Source organism: Chrysoperla carnea (genome assembly GCF_905475395.1).
Source record: "Chrysoperla carnea chromosome X unlocalized genomic scaffold, inChrCarn1.1 SUPER_X_unloc_117, whole genome shotgun sequence".
In the NCBI taxonomy this organism is placed as follows: domain Eukaryota; kingdom Metazoa; phylum Arthropoda; class Insecta; order Neuroptera; family Chrysopidae; genus Chrysoperla; species Chrysoperla carnea.
The window spans coordinates 1-22,914 of NW_025408064.1; the positions used below are offsets into that span (position 1 = coordinate 1).

Genomic DNA, 22,914 nt, shown 5'->3' on the forward strand with positions numbered 1-22,914 from the left:
AATTTCTCGTAAAGCTACTGTACCAGGACGATATCTGTGTGGTTTTTTTACTCCACCAGTTGCTGGTGCACTTTTACGTGCAGCTTTCGTTGCTAATTGTTTTCTTGGTGCTTTACCACCAGTTGATTTACGTGCAGTTTGCTTGGTTCTAGCCATTTTCAAATAATAATGTTTTTACAAAAAAACACACAATTTTAAAAATTATATTCGACAATTTGATACTACAAAGTCAAATGTTTAAATGCGAAATAAATGTGTTGTATTTATATTTATATGAAATTTCAAAATTTTTGTTGTCATATCCTATTGGATAGCTATCAGAGTATGGACTAATCAAATTGTATAGGCGTGGCTTAAAAAATCTTTAATGCTTTATATAAAAAGGCACAATTGTACCGGCGCTCACATACATTACAATACTTGTGAGGTTAACACACGTGTTATCCGTTCGTTAAAATATTGTAAATAATTTTTTATTAAAATGACTGGCAGAGGAAAAGGTGGAAAGGGTCTTGGAAAAGGGGGTGCAAAACGTCATAGAAAAGTTTTGCGTGATAATATCCAAGGTATTACAAAACCTGCAATTCGTCGTTTAGCACGACGAGGTGGAGTAAAACGTATCTCTGGTTTAATTTATGAAGAAACACGTGGTGTACTTAAAGTATTCCTTGAAAATGTTATTCGGGATGCTGTTACATATACTGAACACGCAAAACGTAAAACAGTTACAGCTATGGATGTTGTATATGCATTAAAACGACAAGGTCGTACTTTGTATGGTTTTGGAGGTTAAGAAAATATAATAATTTACTTAAAATATTTAGTAAATTTATTAAAGAATATTTAATACATCCGATAAATTTAAACAGGCTTTCCTTTTTGGGAAGCCACTAATTTTATTTATATAAGAGTAAATAAATTTGTTAATAAATATAACATATTATATAATTTGTTTACAACAAATTATTTTGTTTATAACATACATTACCAAATATTTTTATTTTTTTTTTTTATTGTAATATATCTGCAATAATAAATTATAATTTGTATATTATCTATTTTATTTTACAATAACTTATTGAATTTTTGAAAAAATTTTATTATAAATTAATATACTATTATATTTTTTATATATACAAGTTAAGAGTAACAAGTATCGATAGGAGATTATCGAATTTATAACTAATAAAACATTTCGCCTTAATCAAAGAAAATAAAGATTTTGCTATACCATTTTTTATACTTTCAATAAATAATTTATTATTAAATTTTTATTATTTCATTTATTTTTTAAAATTATTAAAAATATTTTTCTAATAATTATAAGCGTACATAAACAAGTAGTAAATGTAAAATGAAAATAATAAAGGTAATGTAATGCATTTGCATTACACTGATTTACGATATATATTCCGCGATATCCTTTATTATATTTAAAATTAATAATATTGATATACTAATAATAGATATATTCAAGCTATTAATATATAAAATTTTATATTAAATATGATATTAATAATTGTTTATTTAATTTTTTTGTATATATAAAAATAATTTACTCTTATTTAAAAAATTTGATGGCTCTCTTAAAAAGAGAGCCGTTTTTATATGTTGATGTATTTTTATGTTATCAATTAAATAATATTTTCGATTTATTTATTTTGAACTTGTATATTTTGTAACAGCTTTAGTACCTTCACTAACAGCGTGCTTTGCCAATTCACCAGGTAATAATAATCGAACTGCGGTTTGAATTTCCCGACTTGTGATTGTTGAACGTTTATTATAATGTGCTAAACGTGATGCTTCAGCAGCAATACGTTCAAAAATATCATTAACAAAACTGTTCATGATACTCATAGCTTTACTAGAGATACCAGTATCAGGATGCACTTGTTTTAATACTTTGTAAATGTAAATTGCATATGATTCCTTGCGCTTCCTCTTCTTTTTCTTATCACTCTTTGATATATTTTTTTGAGCTTTGCCAGCTTTTTTTGCTGCTTTTCCACTTGTTTTTGGTGGCATTGTTACAAACAATTAATATACACAGATAGTTACAGAACACCAGTCAGTATATGTATGAGCGTGTCGTGTATACAACTAGCGTATTATATACGCGAAGATGGATATAACAATAAAAATGAATACTACTCTCTGATTGGCTGAAAATAATACTATAAGGTGATTGGTTTATTTTTAAAGTTTTATATTTTATAAATATTATAAATTAAAATACCCAAATAACATTTTAAACATTTATGTTACAATCCCCGTAACGTACACATCTGTGTGATTATATTTACAAAAAAAAATATTAATTAAATAAATTTATTCGCTATGTCTGGACGAGGTAAAGGTGGTAAAGTAAAGGGAAAGGCAAAGTCAAGATCAAGCCGAGCAGGATTACAATTTCCTGTTGGAAGAATTCACAGATTATTACGAAAAGGAAATTATGCTGAACGAGTAGGTGCTGGTGCCCCAGTATATTTGGCTGCTGTTATGGAATATTTGGCTGCAGAAGTTCTCGAGTTAGCTGGTAATGCTGCCCGTGATAACAAAAAAACACGTATCATTCCACGTCATTTACAATTGGCAATTCGTAATGATGAAGAATTAAATAAATTATTATCTGGTGTAACAATTGCTCAAGGTGGTGTTTACCAAACATTCAAGCAGTGTTATTACCAAAGAAAACTGAAAAGAAAGCATAAATTAAAAACATTGCATTAATTTTTATAATAATAATACATCGATCATAGGCCTTTTAATAAAAGGCCACAAATTTATTTAAAATAAGAGTAAAAATTATTTTTATAAATAATATATTATAATATTTTTTTAAAGAATCAATTTAAATAATTATAAATTAATGATTCTTTTTTTTTTTTTTCTTTTTTATATGTTATTATGGAAATAATTCATCATATTATGATGACATTTAGGTAACATATTATAAGAATATTCATAAAATATTATCAAAATAATATTGTATTATGATGATATTTAGACAAAATATTATAAGAATATACACAAAATATTATCAAAATAATATCATTAGATAACAAAACTGTTCATGATACTCATACCTTTACTAGAGATAAAAGTATCAGGATGCACTTGTATTAATACATATTATCACAACATCACAAAATATTTTTTAAAAGGAAAAATTTTTTAAAAATTATTATAAAATTTGATTGAATTAAATTTCAATTTATTTTTTTAATAATTAAAGAAAAAAAAAAGCATATAAACTTTCTATTGAAAATGTTATTTTCAACTAGATGGCCAAGTGAACTTTGTTACACAAACAATATATGACGTATTCGTTATTTAAATAATCAGTATCCTTTGATATTATATCAATACGTTACTCTCTTCTTTTGATACATATTAATAAAATTTCAATTTATAAGATTTTATGTCAATTATATAAATAATATTATAAATTTTCTAAATACATAAGTTAAGTAACAAAAAATTTGAATAACAAGATAAATTTATATATTATGTTTTAATACTCGATACTATAATATATCGCATCCGTTACCAATTATTCGGTATCCTTTGATTTATACACAGAATGAACCAAAAATATGTATCAAATTTATTTTATTTATTTATATATTTAATATTATTATTATTATTTTATATTACAAAGTTTCTTAACGAAGCTTACAATGATTTCTCATATCGTACTTAACAAAATTATTTAGATCATATAAAATTTAAATTGTTAAAAAATTTTTATATTTATTATTATTATTTATTTTTATTAAAATTACATAACATAAAATTAATAATATTTTAATAATTATATAAATTAATTCTTATTTAAAATAATCTTATATTAATCTCAACAAATACTCTAATAATATATTTTGTCATAAATTTTTTTATATTTAAAATAAATATTATAATATATAAATACTTATATCAGTATAAAATTTCTTTATATAATTATGAAAAAATTAATTTAATAGTTAATTATTGATATTAATGCATAAATAAAAGTATTTTCTAATGAAATATATTTTGTCAATGTTCGATTAACACATTTCATAATAATACGTTTTCATTATTGACAAAAAAAGTTTTTCTAAAAATGAAATCTTATACTATAATATATATATTTATATATTAAATTTTTTAATTATTTATATACTAATAATTTATAATAAATCGATATTAAATAAAAAATAAAAATATATACTTTTTAAGTTTACCTTAAAAATATTATTGTTTTGTATGATTGAAATAATTAATATTAAACTATGTTTATTAATAATTGTTAATAAAAAAATTAAATATATTTTAATTTATAAAATAAATATTATTATTAAATTTATAATTTATTATTTTATATATTATAGAAATTGAAAAAATAAATCATGTTTACTACGACAGTAAATTAGAAATACTATTTAATTTTTATGTGTTTTCTACATGGTACTTTGACTTACATAGGGACTTATATTATTGTGAATAATGATATAATTGAAAACCTTTATTTTTTATTTGATAGAATTATTATATTTTATCATTTAAATATTTATAATAAATACATTATTTTTATAAAGTAAAAAATATGGCCGAAGAAAATTCTACAGCTGTTGCAGCAACTGCGGTTACTGCTGCTTCTACAACACCAACAAAAAAAGCAACAGCTTCTGGTGCTAAACGTACAAAACAACATTCAAAACCAACACATCCACGTACATCAGAAATGGTTGTTAACGCAATTAAAAATTTAAAAGAACGTGGTGGTTCATCATTACAAGCAATTAAAAAATATTTAGCTGCAAATTATAAAGTGGATTCTGATAAAATTTCACCATTTATTAAAAAATATTTAAAAGCTGCTGTAACTGAGGGAGCCTTGGTACAAACTAAAGGTAAAGGTGCATCTGGTTCATTCAAATTGGCTGCTTCCGCTTCATCTAATTCTTCAGCTAAATCAAAAGTATCCAAAAAAGAAAGTGGAGCAAAAGGTTCAGCAAAGAGTGCTAAAAGTAAACGGGCACCAAAAGAAAAGAAAGCCACAACTACATCATTGGCAGCCAAAAAGCCTAAAGCAAAAAAAGCGACTCCATCATCATCAACTGCTGCTAAAAAAGTTACTGCAAAATCATCAGCGGCATCAAAAAAAGCACCAGTTAAAGCAAAACCAGCAAAAAGTACAAAATCCGCTGCCAAAAGTAGCCCTGCTCGTAAACCGAAAGCACCAAAAGCTAAGAAAGCTTCTGTTGCCAAATCATCTCCTACAAAAATTAAAAAAGCAGCACCAAAAAAGAAATGATCTGTTACTTTAATAATATATTGAAATATTTCATTATTTTTGCTAAAAAATGAAAATAACATAGGCCTTAATACAGGCCACAAATTAATATTTGATAAGAGTAAATTATTTTTTGTATAAATATTTTATAAAATAATAGTTTAGAAACATTTGCCACAGTCAGTACCACGGATGGGTGGCCACTTGAGAATACTGTGTGCGGTTGCATTTTTATTTAAAATATATGGTATAATAAATAAGTATATATTTAAATTGATTACTTCATTGAAAATTTTAATAATATACTTTAATATTAATGATATTTATGAAAAATATATATTTGTAAAAATTTTCATTTATTACTGGCAACAGCCATACCACGTTGAAAACACCGGTTCTCGTCCGATCACCGAAGTTAAGCAACATTGGGCACAGTCAGTACTTGGATGGGTGACCGCTTGGGAACACTGTGTGCGGTTGCCTTTTTATATTAAAAATATAAATTATTTTTCTTCTTTTCTTTTTTTTTACACACCATATATAAATATATGTTATTTAGAAATGTAAACCTTTTATATTATTCATCAACAAATAAATATTATTTTTTGTATAAAATTTTATTGCATTTATAACTCATATCATGGTTACTTTAAAGCGAGAAGTTTTTTTAATATTTCAAATGAATATAAAATAATATAAATTTTATGAAATTTATTTATTTTTAGAAATAGCAATCGCTTATAATTATAACAAAATTTTAATAATGTTTAATTTTATTTCAATAATTTATATTTATATATATATATATATATATATATATATATATATATATATATATATTTTTTAATAAAAATAATATACTCTTATTTAATAATATATGTTGGTCCTATATATAGGACCGAAAATATTTCTTATTTGTTTTTTTTTTTTTAAATTGTCATTTAAAACGCTTATGCACGTTCTCCACGAATACGTCTTGCCAATTGTATATCCTTAGGCATAATTGTAACACGCTTTGCATGAATTGCGCATAAATTGGTATCTTCAAATAAACCTACTAAATAGGCTTCACTAGCTTCTTGTAATGCCATAACAGCTGAACTTTGAAAACGTAAATCGGTTTTAAAATCTTGTGCAATTTCACGTACTAAACGTTGGAATGGTAATTTACGAATTAACAATTCAGTACTTTTTTGATAACGACGAATTTCTCGTAAAGCTACTGTACCAGGACGATATCTGTGTGGTTTTTTTACTCCACCAGTTGCTGGTGCACTTTTACGTGCAGCTTTCGTTGCTAATTGTTTTCTTGGTGCTTTACCACCAGTTGATTTACGTGCAGTTTGCTTGGTTCTAGCCATTTTCAAATAATAATGTTTTTACAAAAAAACACACAATTTTAAAAATTATATTCGACAATTTGATACTACAAAGTCAAATGTTTAAATGCGAAATAAATGTGTTGTATTTATATTTATATGAAATTTCAAAATTTTTGTTGTCATATCCTATTGGATAGCTATCAGAGTATGGACTAATCAAATTGTATAGGCGTGGCTTAAAAAATCTTTAATGCTTTATATAAAAAGGCACAATTGTACCGGCGCTCACATACATTACAATACTTGTGAGGTTAACACACGTGTTATCCGTTCGTTAAAATATTGTAAATAATTTTTTATTAAAATGACTGGCAGAGGAAAAGGTGGAAAGGGTCTTGGAAAAGGGGGTGCAAAACGTCATAGAAAAGTTTTGCGTGATAATATCCAAGGTATTACAAAACCTGCAATTCGTCGTTTAGCACGACGAGGTGGAGTAAAACGTATCTCTGGTTTAATTTATGAAGAAACACGTGGTGTACTTAAAGTATTCCTTGAAAATGTTATTCGGGATGCTGTTACATATACTGAACACGCAAAACGTAAAACAGTTACAGCTATGGATGTTGTATATGCATTAAAACGACAAGGTCGTACTTTGTATGGTTTTGGAGGTTAAGAAAATATAATAATTTACTTAAAATATTTAGTAAATTTATTAAAGAATATTTAATACATCCGATAAATTTAAACAGGCTTTCCTTTTTGGGAAGCCACTAATTTTATTTATATAAGAGTAAATAAATTTGTTAATAAATATAACATATTATATAATTTGTTTACAACAAATTATTTTGTTTATAACATACATTACCAAATATTTTTATTTTTTTTTTTTATTGTAATATATCTGCAATAATAAATTATAATTTGTATATTATCTATTTTATTTTACAATAACTTATTGAATTTTTGAAAAAATTTTATTATAAATTAATATACTATTATATTTTTTATATATACAAGTTAAGAGTAACAAGTATCGATAGGAGATTATCGAATTTATAACTAATAAAACATTTCGCCTTAATCAAAGAAAATAAAGATTTTGCTATACCATTTTTTATACTTTCAATAAATAATTTATTATTAAATTTTTATTATTTCATTTATTTTTTAAAATTATTAAAAATATTTTTCTAATAATTATAAGCGTACATAAACAAGTAGTAAATGTAAAATGAAAATAATAAAGGTAATGTAATGCATTTGCATTACACTGATTTACGATATATATTCCGCGATATCCTTTATTATATTTAAAATTAATAATATTGATATACTAATAATAGATATATTCAAGCTATTAATATATAAAATTTTATATTAAATATGATATTAATAATTGTTTATTTAATTTTTTTGTATATATAAAAATAATTTACTCTTATTTAAAAAATTTGATGGCTCTCTTAAAAAGAGAGCCGTTTTTATATGTTGATGTATTTTTATGTTATCAATTAAATAATATTTTCGATTTATTTATTTTGAACTTGTATATTTTGTAACAGCTTTAGTACCTTCACTAACAGCGTGCTTTGCCAATTCACCAGGTAATAATAATCGAACTGCGGTTTGAATTTCCCGACTTGTGATTGTTGAACGTTTATTATAATGTGCTAAACGTGATGCTTCAGCAGCAATACGTTCAAAAATATCATTAACAAAACTGTTCATGATACTCATAGCTTTACTAGAGATACCAGTATCAGGATGCACTTGTTTTAATACTTTGTAAATGTAAATTGCATATGATTCCTTGCGCTTCCTCTTCTTTTTCTTATCACTCTTTGATATATTTTTTTGAGCTTTGCCAGCTTTTTTTGCTGCTTTTCCACTTGTTTTTGGTGGCATTGTTACAAACAATTAATATACACAGATAGTTACAGAACACCAGTCAGTATATGTATGAGCGTGTCGTGTATACAACTAGCGTATTATATACGCGAAGATGGATATAACAATAAAAATGAATACTACTCTCTGATTGGCTGAAAATAATACTATAAGGTGATTGGTTTATTTTTAAAGTTTTATATTTTATAAATATTATAAATTAAAATACCCAAATAACATTTTAAACATTTATGTTACAATCCCCGTAACGTACACATCTGTGTGATTATATTTACAAAAAAAAATATTAATTAAATAAATTTATTCGCTATGTCTGGACGAGGTAAAGGTGGTAAAGTAAAGGGAAAGGCAAAGTCAAGATCAAGCCGAGCAGGATTACAATTTCCTGTTGGAAGAATTCACAGATTATTACGAAAAGGAAATTATGCTGAACGAGTAGGTGCTGGTGCCCCAGTATATTTGGCTGCTGTTATGGAATATTTGGCTGCAGAAGTTCTCGAGTTAGCTGGTAATGCTGCCCGTGATAACAAAAAAACACGTATCATTCCACGTCATTTACAATTGGCAATTCGTAATGATGAAGAATTAAATAAATTATTATCTGGTGTAACAATTGCTCAAGGTGGTGAAATTATTATCTGGTGTAACAATTGCTCAAGGTGGTGTATTACCAAACATTCAAGCAGTGTTATTACCAAAGAAAACTGAAAAGAAAGCATAAATTAAAAACATTGCATTAATTTTTATAATAATAATACATCGATCATAGGCCTTTTAATAAAAGGCCACAAATTTATTTAAAATAAGAGTAAAAATTATTTTTATAAATAATATATTATAATATTTTTTTAAAGAATCAATTTAAATAATTATAAATTAATGATTCTTTTTTTTTTTTCTTTTTTTATATGTTATTATGGAAATAATTCATCATATTATGATGACATTTAGGTAACATATTATAAGAATATTCATAAAATATTATCAAAATAATATTGTATTATGATGATATTTAGACAAAATATTATAAGAATATACACAAAATATTATCAAAATAATATCATTAGATAACAAAACTGTTCATGATACTCATACCTTTACTAGAGATAAAAGTATCAGGATGCACTTGTATTAATACATATTATCACAACATCACAAAATATTTTTTAAAAGGAAAAATTTTTTTAAAATTATTATAAAATTTGATTGAATTAAATTTCAATTTATTTTTTTAATAATTAAAGAAAAAAAAAAAAAAAGCATATAAACTTTCTATTGAAAATGTTATTTTAAACTAGATGGCCAAGTGAACTTCGTTACACAAACAATATATGACGTATTCGTTATTTAAATAATCAGTATCCTTTGATATTATATCAATACGTTACTCTCTTCTTTTGATACATATTAATAAAATTTCAATTTATAAGATTTTATGTCAATTATATAAATAATATTATAAATTTTCTAAATACATAAGTTAAGTAACAAAAAATTTGAATAACAAGATAAATTTATATATTATGTTTTAATACTCGATACTATAATATATCGCATCCGTTACCAATTATTCGGTATCCTTTGATTTATACACAGAATGAACTAAAAATATATATCAAATTTATTTTATTTATTTATATATTTAATATTATTATTATTATTTTATATTACAAAGTTTCTTAACGAAGCTTACAATGATTTCTCATATCGTACTTAACAAAATTATTTAGATCATATAAAATTTAAATTGTTAAAAAATTTGTATATTTATTATTATTATTATTTATTTTTATTAAAATTACATAACATAAAATTAATAATATTTTAATAATTATATAAATTAATTCTTATTTAAAATAATCTTATATTAATCTCAACAAATACTCTAATAATATATTTTGTCATAAATTTTTTTATATTTAAAATAAATATTATAATATATAAATACTTATATCAGTATAAAATTTCTTTATATAATTATGAAAAAATTAATTTAATAGTTAATTATTGATATTAATGCATAAATAAAAGTATTTTCTAATGAAATATATTTTGTCAATGTTCGATTAACACATTTCATAATAATACGTTTTCATTATTGACAAAAAAAGTTTTTCTAAAAATGAAATCTTATACTATAATATATATATTTATATATTAAATTTTTTAATTATTTATATACTAATAATTTATAATAAATCGATATTAAATAAAAAATAAAAATATATACTTTTTAAGTTTACCTTAAAAATATTATTGTTTTGTATGATTGAAATAATTAATATTAAACTATGTTTATTAATAATTGTTAATAAAAAAATTAAATATATTTTAATTTATAAAATAAATATTATTATTAAATTTATAATTTATTATTTTATATATTATAGAAATTGAAAAAATAAATCATGTTTACTACGACAGTAAATTAGAAATACTATTTAATTTTTATGTGTTTTCTACATGGTACTTTGACTTACATAGGGACTTATATTATTGTGAATAATGATATAATTGAAAACCTTTATTTTTTATTTGATAGAATTATTATATTTTATCATTTAAATATTTATAATAAATACATTATTTTTATAAAGTAAAAAAATATGGCCGAAGAAAATTCTACAGCTGTTGCAGCAACTGCGGTTACTGCTGCTTCTACAACACCAACAAAAAAAGCAACAGCTTCTGGTGCTAAACGTACAAAACAACATTCAAAACCAACACATCCACGTACATCAGAAATGGTTGTTAACGCAATTAAAAATTTAAAAGAACGTGGTGGTTCATCATTACAAGCAATTAAAAAATATTTAGCTGCAAATTATAAAGTGGATTCTGATAAAATTTCACCATTTATTAAAAAATATTTAAAAGCTGCTGTAACTGAGGGAGCCTTGGTACAAACTAAAGGTAAAGGTGCATCTGGTTCATTCAAATTGGCTGCTTCCGCTTCATCTAATTCTTCAGCTAAATCAAAAGTATCCAAAAAAGAAAGTGGAGCAAAAGGTTCAGCAAAGAGTGCTAAAAGTAAACGGGCACCAAAAGAAAAGAAAGCCACAACTACATCATTGGCAGCCAAAAAGCCTAAAGCAAAAAAAGCGACTCCATCATCATCAACTGCTGCTAAAAAAGTTACTGCAAAATCATCAGCGGCATCAAAAAAAGCACCAGTTAAAGCAAAACCAGCAAAAAGTACAAAATCCGCTGCCAAAAGTAGCCCTGCTCGTAAACCGAAAGCACCAAAAGCTAAGAAAGCTTCTGTTGCCAAATCATCTCCTACAAAAATTAAAAAAGCAGCACCAAAAAAGAAATGATCTGTTACTTTAATAATATATTGAAATATTTCATTATTTTTGCTAAAAAATGAAAATAACATAGGCCTTAATACAGGCCACAAATTAATATTTGATAAGAGTAAATTATTTTTTGTATAAATATTTTATAAAATAATAGTTTAGAAACATTTGCCACAGTCAGTACCACGGATGGGTGGCCACTTGAGAATACTGTGTGCGGTTGCATTTTTATTTAAAATATATGGTATAATAAATAAGTATATATTTAAATTGATTACTTCATTGAAAATTTTAATAATATACTTTAATATTAATGATATTTATGAAAAATATATATTTGTAAAAATTTTCATTTATTACTGGCAACAGCCATACCACGTTGAAAACACCGGTTCTCGTCCGATCACCGAAGTTAAGCAACATTGGGCACAGTCAGTACTTGGATGGGTGACCGCTTGGGAACACTGTGTGCGGTTGCCTTTTTATATTAAAAATATATATTATTTTTCTTCTTTTCTTTTTTTTTACACACCATATATAAATATATGTTATTTAGAAATGTAAACCTTTTATATTATTCGTCAACAAATAAATATTATTTTTTGTATAAAATTTTATTGCATTTATAACTCATATCATGGTTACTTTAAAGCGAGAAGTTTTTTTAATATTTCAAATGAATATAAAATAATATAAATTTTATGAAATTTATTTATTTTTAGAAATAGCAATCGCTTATAATTATAACAAAATTTTAATAATGTTTAATTTTATTTCAATAATTTATATATATATATATATATATATATTTTTTAATAAAAATAATATACTCTTATTTAATAATATATGTTGGTCCTATATATAGGACCGAAAATATTTCTTATTTGTTTTTTTTTTTTTAAATTGTCATTTAAAACGCTTATGCACGTTCTCCACGAATACGTCTTGCCAATTGTATATCCTTAGGCATAATTGTAACACGCTTTGCATGAATTGCGCATAAATTGGTATCTTCAAATAAACCTACTAAATAGGCTTCACTAGCTTCTTGTAATGCCATAACAGCTGAACTTTGGAAACGTAAATCGGTTTTAAAATCTTGTGCAATTTCACGTACTAAACGTTGGAATGGTAATTTACGAATTAACAATTCAGTACTTTTTTGATAACGACGAATTTCTCGTAAAGCTACTGTACCAGGACGATATCTGTGTGGTTTTTTTACTCCACCAGTTGCTGGTGCACTTTTACGTGCAGCTTTCGTTGCTAATTGTTTTCTTGGTGCTTTACCACCAGTTGATTTACGTGCAGTTTGCTTGGTTCTAGCCATTTTCAAATAATAATGTTTTTACAAAAAAACACACAATTTTAAAAATTATATTCGACAATTTGATACTACAAAGTCAAATGTTTAAATGCGAAATAAATGTGTTGTATTTATATTTATATGAAATTTCAAAATTTTTGTTGTCATATCCTATTGGATAGCTATCAGAGTATGGACTAATCAAATTGTATAGGCGTGGCTTAAAAAATCTTTAATGCTTTATATAAAAAGGCACAATTGTACCGGCGCTCACATACATTACAATACTTGTGAGGTTAACACACGTGTTATCCGTTCGTTAAAATATTGTAAATAATTTTTTATTAAAATGACTGGCAGAGGAAAAGGTGGAAAGGGTCTTGGAAAAGGGGGTGCAAAACGTCATAGAAAAGTTTTGCGTGATAATATCCAAGGTATTACAAAACCTGCAATTCGTCGTTTAGCACGACGAGGTGGAGTAAAACGTATCTCTGGTTTAATTTATGAAGAAACACGTGGTGTACTTAAAGTATTCCTTGAAAATGTTATTCGGGATGCTGTTACATATACTGAACACGCAAAACGTAAAACAGTTACAGCTATGGATGTTGTATATGCATTAAAACGACAAGGTCGTACTTTGTATGGTTTTGGAGGTTAAGAAAATATAATAATTTACTTAAAATATTTAGTAAATTTATTAAAGAATATTTAATACATCCGATAAATTTAAACAGGCTTTCCTTTTTGGGAAGCCACTAATTTTATTTATATAAGAGTAAATAAATTTGTTAATAAATATAACATATTATATAATTTGTTTACAACAAATTATTTTGTTTATAACATACATTACCAAATATTTTTATTTATTTTTTTTTTTTATTGTAATATATCTGCAATAATAACTTATAATTTGTATATTATCTATTTTATTTTACAATAACTTATTGAATTTTTGAAAAAATTTTATTATAAATTAATATACTATTATATTTTTTATATATACAAGTTAAGAGTAACAAGTATCGATAGGAGATTATCGAATTTATAACTAATAAAACATTTCGCCTTAATCAAAGAAAATAAAGATTTTGCTATACCATTTTTTATACTTTCAATAAATAATTTATTATTAAATTTTTATTATTTCATTTATTTTTTAAAATTATTAAAAATATTTTTCTAATAATTATAAGCGTACATAAACAAGTAGTAAATGTAAAATGAAAATAATAAAGGTAATGTAATGCATTTGCATTACACTGATTTACGATATATATTCCGCGATATCCTTTATTATATTTAAAATTAATAATATTGATATACTAATAATAGATATATTCAAGCTATTAATATATAAAATTTTATATTAAATATGATATTAATAATTGTTTATTTTATTTTTTTGTATATATAAAAATAATTTACTCTTATTTAAAAAATTTGATGGCTCTCTTAAAAAGAGAGCCGTTTTTATATGTTGATGTATTTTTATGTTATCAATTAAATAATATTTTCGATTTATTTATTTTGAACTTGTATATTTTGTAACAGCTTTAGTACCTTCACTAACAGCGTGCTTTGCCAATTCACCAGGTAATAATAATCGAACTGCGGTTTGAATTTCCCGACTTGTGATTGTTGAACGTTTATTATAATGTGCTAAACGTGATGCTTCAGCAGCAATACGTTCAAAAATATCATTAACAAAACTGTTCATGATACTCATAGCTTTACTAGAGATACCAGTATCAGGATGCACTTGTTTTAATACTTTGTAAATGTAAATTGCATATGATTCCTTGCGCTTCCTCTTCTTTTTCTTATCACTCTTTGATATATTTTTTTGAGCTTTGCCAGCTTTTTTTGCTGCTTTTCCACTTGTTTTTGGTGGCATTGTTACAAACAATTAATATACACAGATAGTTACAGAACACCAGTCAGTATATGTATGAGCGTGTCGTGTATACAACTAGCGTATTATATACGCGAAGATGGATATAACAATAAAAATGAATACTACTCTCTGATTGGCTGAAAATAATACTATAAGGTGATTGGTTTATTTTTAAAGTTTTATATTTTATAAATATTATAAATTAAAATACCCAAATAACATTTTAAACATTTATGTTACAATCCCCGTAACGTACACATCTGTGTGATTATATTTACAAAAAAAAGTATTAATTAAATAAATTTATTCGCTATGTCTGGACGAGGTAAAGGTGGTAAAGTAAAGGGAAAGGCAAAGTCAAGATCAAGCCGAGCAGGATTACAATTTCCTGTTGGAAGAATTCACAGATTATTACGAAAAGGAAATTATGCTGAACGAGTAGGTGCTGGTGCCCCAGTATATTTGGCTGCTGTTATGGAATATTTGGCTGCAGAAGTTCTCGAGTTAGCTGGTAATGCTGCCCGTGATAACAAAAAAACACGTATCATTCCACGTCATTTACAATTGGCAATTCGTAATGATGAAGAATTAAATAAATTATTATCTGGTGTAACAATTGCTCAAGGTGGTGTATTACCAAACATTCAAGCAGTGTTATTACCAAAGAAAACTGAAAAGAAAGCATAAATTAAAAACATTGCATTAATTTTTATAATAATAATACATCGATCATAGGCCTTTTAATAAAAGGCCACAAATTTATTTAAAATAAGAGTAAAAATTATTTTTATAAATAATATATTATAATATTTTTTTAAAGAATCAATTTAAATAATTATAAATTAATGATTCTTTTTTTTTTTTCTTTTTTTATATGTTATTATGGAAATAATTCATCATATTATGATGACATTTAGGTAACATATTATAAGAATATTCATAAAATATTATCAAAATAATATTGTATTATGATGATATTTAGACAAAATATTATAAGAATATACACAAAATATTATCAAAATAATATCATTAGATAACAAAACTGTTCATGATACTCATACCTTTACTAGAGATAAAAGTATCAGGATGCACTTGTATTAATACATATTATCACAACATCACAAAATATTTTTTAAAAGGAAAAATTTTTTTAAAATTATTATAAAATTTGATTGAATTAAATTTCAATTTATTTTTTTAATAATTAAAGAAAAAAAAAAAAAAAGCATATAAACTTTCTATTGAAAATGTTATTTTAAACTAGATGGCCAAGTGAACTTCGTTACACAAACAATATATGACGTATTCGTTATTTAAATAATCAGTATCCTTTGATATTATATCAATACGTTACTCTCTTCTTTTGATACATATTAATAAAATTTCAATTTATAAGATTTTATGTCAATTATATAAATAATATTATAAATTTTCTAAATACATAAGTTAAGTAACAAAAAATTTGAATAACAAGATAAATTTATATATTATGTTTTAATACTCGATACTATAATATATCGCATCCGTTACCAATTATTCGGTATCCTTTGATTTATACACAGAATGAACTAAAAATATATATCAAATTTATTTTATTTATTTATATATTTAATATTATTATTATTATTTTATATTACAAAGTTTCTTAACGAAGCTTACAATGATTTCTCATATCGTACTTAACAAAATTATTTAGATCATATAAAATTTAAATTGTTAAAAAATTTGTATATTTATTATTATTATTATTTATTTTTATTAAAATTACATAACATAAAATTAATAATATTTTAATAATTATATAAATTAATTCTTATTTAAAATAATCTTATATTAATCTCAACAAATACTCTAATAATATATTTTGTCATAAATTTTTTTATATTTAAAATAAATATTATAATATATAAATACTTATATCAGTATAAAATTTCTTTATATAATTATGAAAAAATTAATTTAATAGTTAATTATTGATATTAATGCATAAATAAAAGTATTTTCTAATGAAATATATTTTGTCAATGTTCGATTAACACATTTCATAATAATACGTTTTCATTATTGACAAAAAAAGTTTTTCTAAAAATGAAATCTTATACTATAATATATATATTTATATATTAAATTTTTTAATTATTTATATACTAATAATTTATAATAAATCGATATTAAATAAAAAATAAAAATATATACTTTTTAAGTTTACCTTAAAAATATTATTGTTTTGTATGATTGAAATAATTAATATTAAACTATGTTTATTAATAATTGTTAATAAAAAAATTAAATATATTTTAATTTATAAAATAAATATTATTATTAAATTTATAATTTATTATTTTATATATTATAGAAATTGAAAAAATAAATCATGTTTACTACGACAGTAAATTAGAAATACTATTTAATTTTTATGTGTTTTCTACATGGTACTTTGACTTACATAGGGACTTATATTATTGTGAATAATGATATAATTGAAAACCTTTATTTTTTATTTGATAGAATTATTATATTTTATCATTTAAATATTTATAATAAATACATTATTTTTATAAAGTAAAAAAATATGGCCGAAGAAAATTCTACAGCTGTTGCAGCAACTGCGGTTACTGCTGCTTCTACAACACCAACAAAAAAAGCAACAGCTTCTGGTGCTAAACGTACAAAACAACATTCAAAACCAACACATCCACGTACATCAGAAATGGTTGTTAACGCAATTAAAAATTTAAAAGAACGTGGTGGTTCATCATTACAAGCAATTAAAAAATATTTAGCTGCAAATTATAAAGTGGATTCTGATAAAATTTCACCATTTATTAAAAAATATTTAAAAGCTGCTGTAACTGAGGGAGCCTTGGTACAAACTAAAGGTAAAGGTGCATCTGGTTCATTCAAATTGGCTGCTTCCGCTTCATCTAATTCTTCAGCTAAATCAAAAGGATCCAAAAAAGAAAGTGGAGCAAAAGGCTCAGCAAAGAGTGCTAAAAGTAAACGGGCACCAAAAGAAAAGAAAGCCACAACTACATCATTGGCAGCCAAAAAGCCTAAAGCAAAAAAAGCGACTCCATCATCATCAACTGCTGCTAAAAAAGTTACTGCAAAATCATCAGCGGCATCAAAAAAAGCACCAGTTAAAGCAAAACCAGCAAAAAGTACAAAATCCGCTGCCAAAAGTAGCCCTGCTCGTAAACCGAAAGCACCAAAAGCTAAGAAAGCTTCTGTTGCCAAATCATCTCCTACAAAAATTAAAAAAGCAGCACCAAAAAAGAAATGATCTGTTACTTTAATAATATATTGAAATATTTCATTATTTTTGCTAAAAAATGAAAATAACATAGGCCTTAATACAGGCCACAAATTAATATTTGATAAGAGTAAATTATTTTTTGTATAAATATTTTATAAAATAATAGTTTAGAAACATTTGCCACAGTCAGTACCACGGATGGGTGGCCACTTGAGAATACTGTGTGCGGTTGCATTTTTATTTAAAATATATGGTATAATAAATAAGTATATATTTAAATTGATTACTTCATTGAAAATTTTAATAATATACTTTAATATTAATGATATTTATGAAAAATATATATTTGTAAAAATTTTCATTTATTACTGGCAACAGCCATACCACGTTGAAAACACCGGTTCTCGTCCGATCACCGAAGTTAAGCAACATTGGGCACAGTCAGTACTTGGATGGGTGACCGCTTGGGAACACTGTGTGCGGTTGCCTTTTTATATTAAAAATATATATTATTTTTCTTCTTTTCTTTTTTTTTACACACCATATATAAATATATGTTATTTAGAAATGTAAACCTTTTATATTATTCGTCAACAAATAAATATTATTTTTTGTATAAAATTTTATTGCATTTATAACTCATATCATGGTTACTTTAAAGCGAGAAGTTTTTTTAATATTTCAAATGAATATAAAATAATATAAATTTTATGAAATTTATTTATTTTTAGAAATAGCAATCGCTTATAATTATAACAAAATTTTAATAATGTTTAATTTTATTTCAATAATTTATATATATATATATATATATATATTTTTTAATAAAAATAATATACTCTTATTTAATAATATATGTTGGTCCTAAATATAGGACCGAAAATATTTCTTATTTGTTTTTTTTTTTTTAAATTGTCATTTAAAACGCTTATGCACGTTCTCCACGAATACGTCTTGCCAATTGTATATCCTTAGGCATAATTGTAACACGCTTTGCATGAATTGCGCATAAATTGGTATCTTCAAATAAACCTACTAAATAGGCTTCACTAGCTTCTTGTAATGCCATAACAGCTGAACTTTGGAAACGTAAATCGGTTTTAAAATCTTGTGCAATTTCACGTACTAAACGTTGGAATGGTAATTTACGAATTAACAATTCAGTACTTTTTTGATAACGACGAATTTCTCGTAAAGCTACTGTACCAGGACGATATCTGTGTGGTTTTTTTACTCCACCAGTTGCTGGTGCACTTTTACGTGCAGCTTTCGTTGCTAATTGTTTTCTTGGTGCTTTACCACCAGTTGATTTACGTGCAGTTTGCTTGGTTCTAGCCATTTTCAAATAATAATGTTTTTACAAAAAAACACACAATTTTAAAAATTATATTCGACAATTTGATACTACAAAGTCAAATGTTTAAATGCGAAATAAATGTGTTGTATTTATATTTATATGAAATTTCAAAATTTTTGTTGTCATATCCTATTGGATAGCTATCAGAGTATGGACTAATCAAATTGTATAGGCGTGGCTTAAAAAATCTTTAATGCTTTATATAAAAAGGCACAATTGTACCGGCGCTCACATACATTACAATACTTGTGAGGTTAACACACGTGTTATCCGTTCGTTAAAATATTGTAAATAATTTTTTATTAAAATGACTGGCAGAGGAAAAGGTGGAAAGGGTCTTGGAAAAGGGGGTGCAAAACGTCATAGAAAAGTTTTGCGTGATAATATCCAAGGTATTACAAAACCTGCAATTCGTCGTTTAGCACGACGAGGTGGAGTAAAACGTATCTCTGGTTTAATTTATGAAGAAACACGTGGTGTACTTAAAGTATTCCTTGAAAATGTTATTCGGGATGCTGTTACATATACTGAACACGCAAAACGTAAAACAGTTACAGCTATGGATGTTGTATATGCATTAAAACGACAAGGTCGTACTTTGTATGGTTTTGGAGGTTAAGAAAATATAATAATTTACTTAAAATATTTAGTAAATTTATTAAAGAATATTTAATACATCCGATAAATTTAAACAGGCTTTCCTTTTTGGGAAGCCACTAATTTTATTTATATAAGAGTAAATAAATTTGTTAATAAATATAACATATTATATAATTTGTTTACAACAAATTATTTTGTTTATAACATACATTACCAAATATTTTTATTTATTTTTTTTTTTTATTGTAATATATCTGCAATAATAACTTATAATTTGTATATTATCTATTTTATTTTACAATAACTTATTGAATTTTTGAAAAAATTTTATTATAAATTAATATACTATTATATTTTTTATATATACAAGTTAAGAGTAACAAGTATCGATAGGAGATTATCGAATTTATAACTAATAAAACATTTCGCCTTAATCAAAGAAAATAAAGATTTTGCTATACCATTTTTTATACTTTCAATAAATAATTTATTATTAAATTTTTATTATTTCATTTATTTTTTAAAATTATTAAAAATATTTTTCTAATAATTATAAGCGTACATAAACAAGTAGTAAATGTAAAATGAAAATAATAAAGGTAATGTAATGCATTTGCATTACACTGATTTACGATATATATTCCGCGATATCCTTTATTATATTTAAAATTAATAATATTGATATACTAATAATAGATATATTCAAGCTATTAATATATAAAATTTTATATTAAATATGATATTAATAATTGTTTATTTTATTTTTTTGTATATATAAAAATAATTTACTCTTATTTAAAAAATTTGATGGCTCTCTTAAAAAGAGAGCCGTTTTTATATGTTGATGTATTTTTATGTTATCAATTAAATAATATTTTCGATTTATTTATTTTGAACTTGTATATTTTGTAACAGCTTTAGTACCTTCACTAACAGCGTGCTTTGCCAATTCACCAGGTAATAATAATCGAACTGCGGTTTGAATTTCCCGACTTGTGATTGTTGAACGTTTATTATAATGTGCTAAACGTGATGCTTCAGCAGCAATACGTTCAAAAATATCATTAACAAAACTGTTCATGATACTCATAGCTTTACTAGAGATACCAGTATCAGGATGCACTTGTTTTAATACTTTGTAAATGTAAATTGCATATGATTCCTTGCGCTTCCTCTTCTTTTTCTTATCACTCTTTGATATATTTTTTTGAGCTTTGCCAGCTTTTTTTGCTGCTTTTCCACTTGTTTTTGGTGGCATTGTTACAAACAATTAATATACACAGATAGTTACAGAACACCAGTCAGTATATGTATGAGCGTGTCGTGTATACAACTAGCGTATTATATACGCGAAGATGGATATAACAATAAAAATGAATACTACTCTCTGATTGGCTGAAAATAATACTATAAGGTGATTGGTTTATTTTTAAAGTTTTATATTTTATAAATATTATAAATTAAAATACCCAAATAACATTTTAAACATTTATGTTACAATCCCCGTAACGTACACATCTGTGTGATTATATTTACAAAAAAAAGTATTAATTAAATAAATTTATTCGCTATGTCTGGACGAGGTAAAGGTGGTAAAGTAAAGGGAAAGGCAAAGTCAAGATCAAGCCGAGCAGGATTACAATTTCCTGTTGGAAGAATTCACAGATTATTACGAAAAGGAAATTATGCTGAACGAGTAGGTGCTGGTGCCCCAGTATATTTGGCTGCTGTTATGGAATATTTGGCTGCAGAAGTTCTCGAGTTAGCTGGTAATGCTGCCCGTGATAACAAAAAAACACGTATCATTCCACGTCATTTACAATTGGCAATTCGTAATGATGAAGAATTAAATAAATTATTATCTGGTGTAACAATTGCTCAAGGTGGTGTATTACCAAACATTCAAGCAGTGTTATTACCAAAGAAAACTGAAAAGAAAGCATAAATTAAAAACATTGCATTAATTTTTATAATAATAATACATCGATCATAGGCCTTTTAATAAAAGGCCACAAATTTATTTAAAATAAGAGTAAAAATTATTTTTATAAATAATATATTATAATATTTTTTTAAAGAATCAATTTAAATAATTATAAATTAATGATTCTTTTTTTTTTTTCTTTTTTTATATGTTATTATGGAAATAATTCATCATATTATGATGACATTTAGGTAACATATTATAAGAATATTCATAAAATATTATCAAAATAATATTGTATTATGATGATATTTAGACAAAATATTATAAGAATATACACAAAATATTATCAAAATAATATCATTAGATAACAAAACTGTTCATGATACTCATACCTTTACTAGAGATAAAAGTATCAGGATGCACTTGTATTAATACATATTATCACAACATCACAAAATATTTTTTAAAAGGAAAAATTTTTTTAAAATTATTATAAAATTTGATTGAATTAAATTTCAATTTATTTTTTTAATAATTAAAGAAAAAAAAAAAAAAAGCATATAAACTTTCTATTGAAAATGTTATTTTAAACTAGATGGCCAAGTGAACTTCGTTACACAAACAATATATGACGTATTCGTTATTTAAATAATCAGTATCCTTTGATATTATATCAATACGTTACTCTCTTCTTTTGATACATATTAATAAAATTTCAATTTATAAGATTTTATGTCAATTATATAAATAAT

At 24.3% G+C, this 22,914-nt stretch overlaps 3 non-coding genes across 3 annotated transcripts; all 3 read left to right on the forward strand.

The window, feature by feature from the left end:
* The first annotated feature begins 5,645 nt into the window (after nucleotides 1-5,645).
* On the forward strand, nucleotides 5,646-5,764 carry LOC123303659. Its single transcript, XR_006535759.1, has one exon. It is a non-coding gene; the product is annotated as a 5S ribosomal RNA (ribosomal RNA).
* Nucleotides 5,765-12,177: 6,413 nt separating this feature from the next.
* Nucleotides 12,178-12,296, forward strand: LOC123303660. The gene has a single exon (XR_006535760.1). It is a non-coding gene; the product is annotated as a 5S ribosomal RNA (ribosomal RNA).
* A 6,352-nt stretch (nucleotides 12,297-18,648) lies between these two features.
* On the forward strand, nucleotides 18,649-18,767 carry LOC123303661. Its single transcript, XR_006535761.1, has one exon. It is a non-coding gene; the product is annotated as a 5S ribosomal RNA (ribosomal RNA).
* Nucleotides 18,768-22,914: the final 4,147 nt, after the last annotated feature.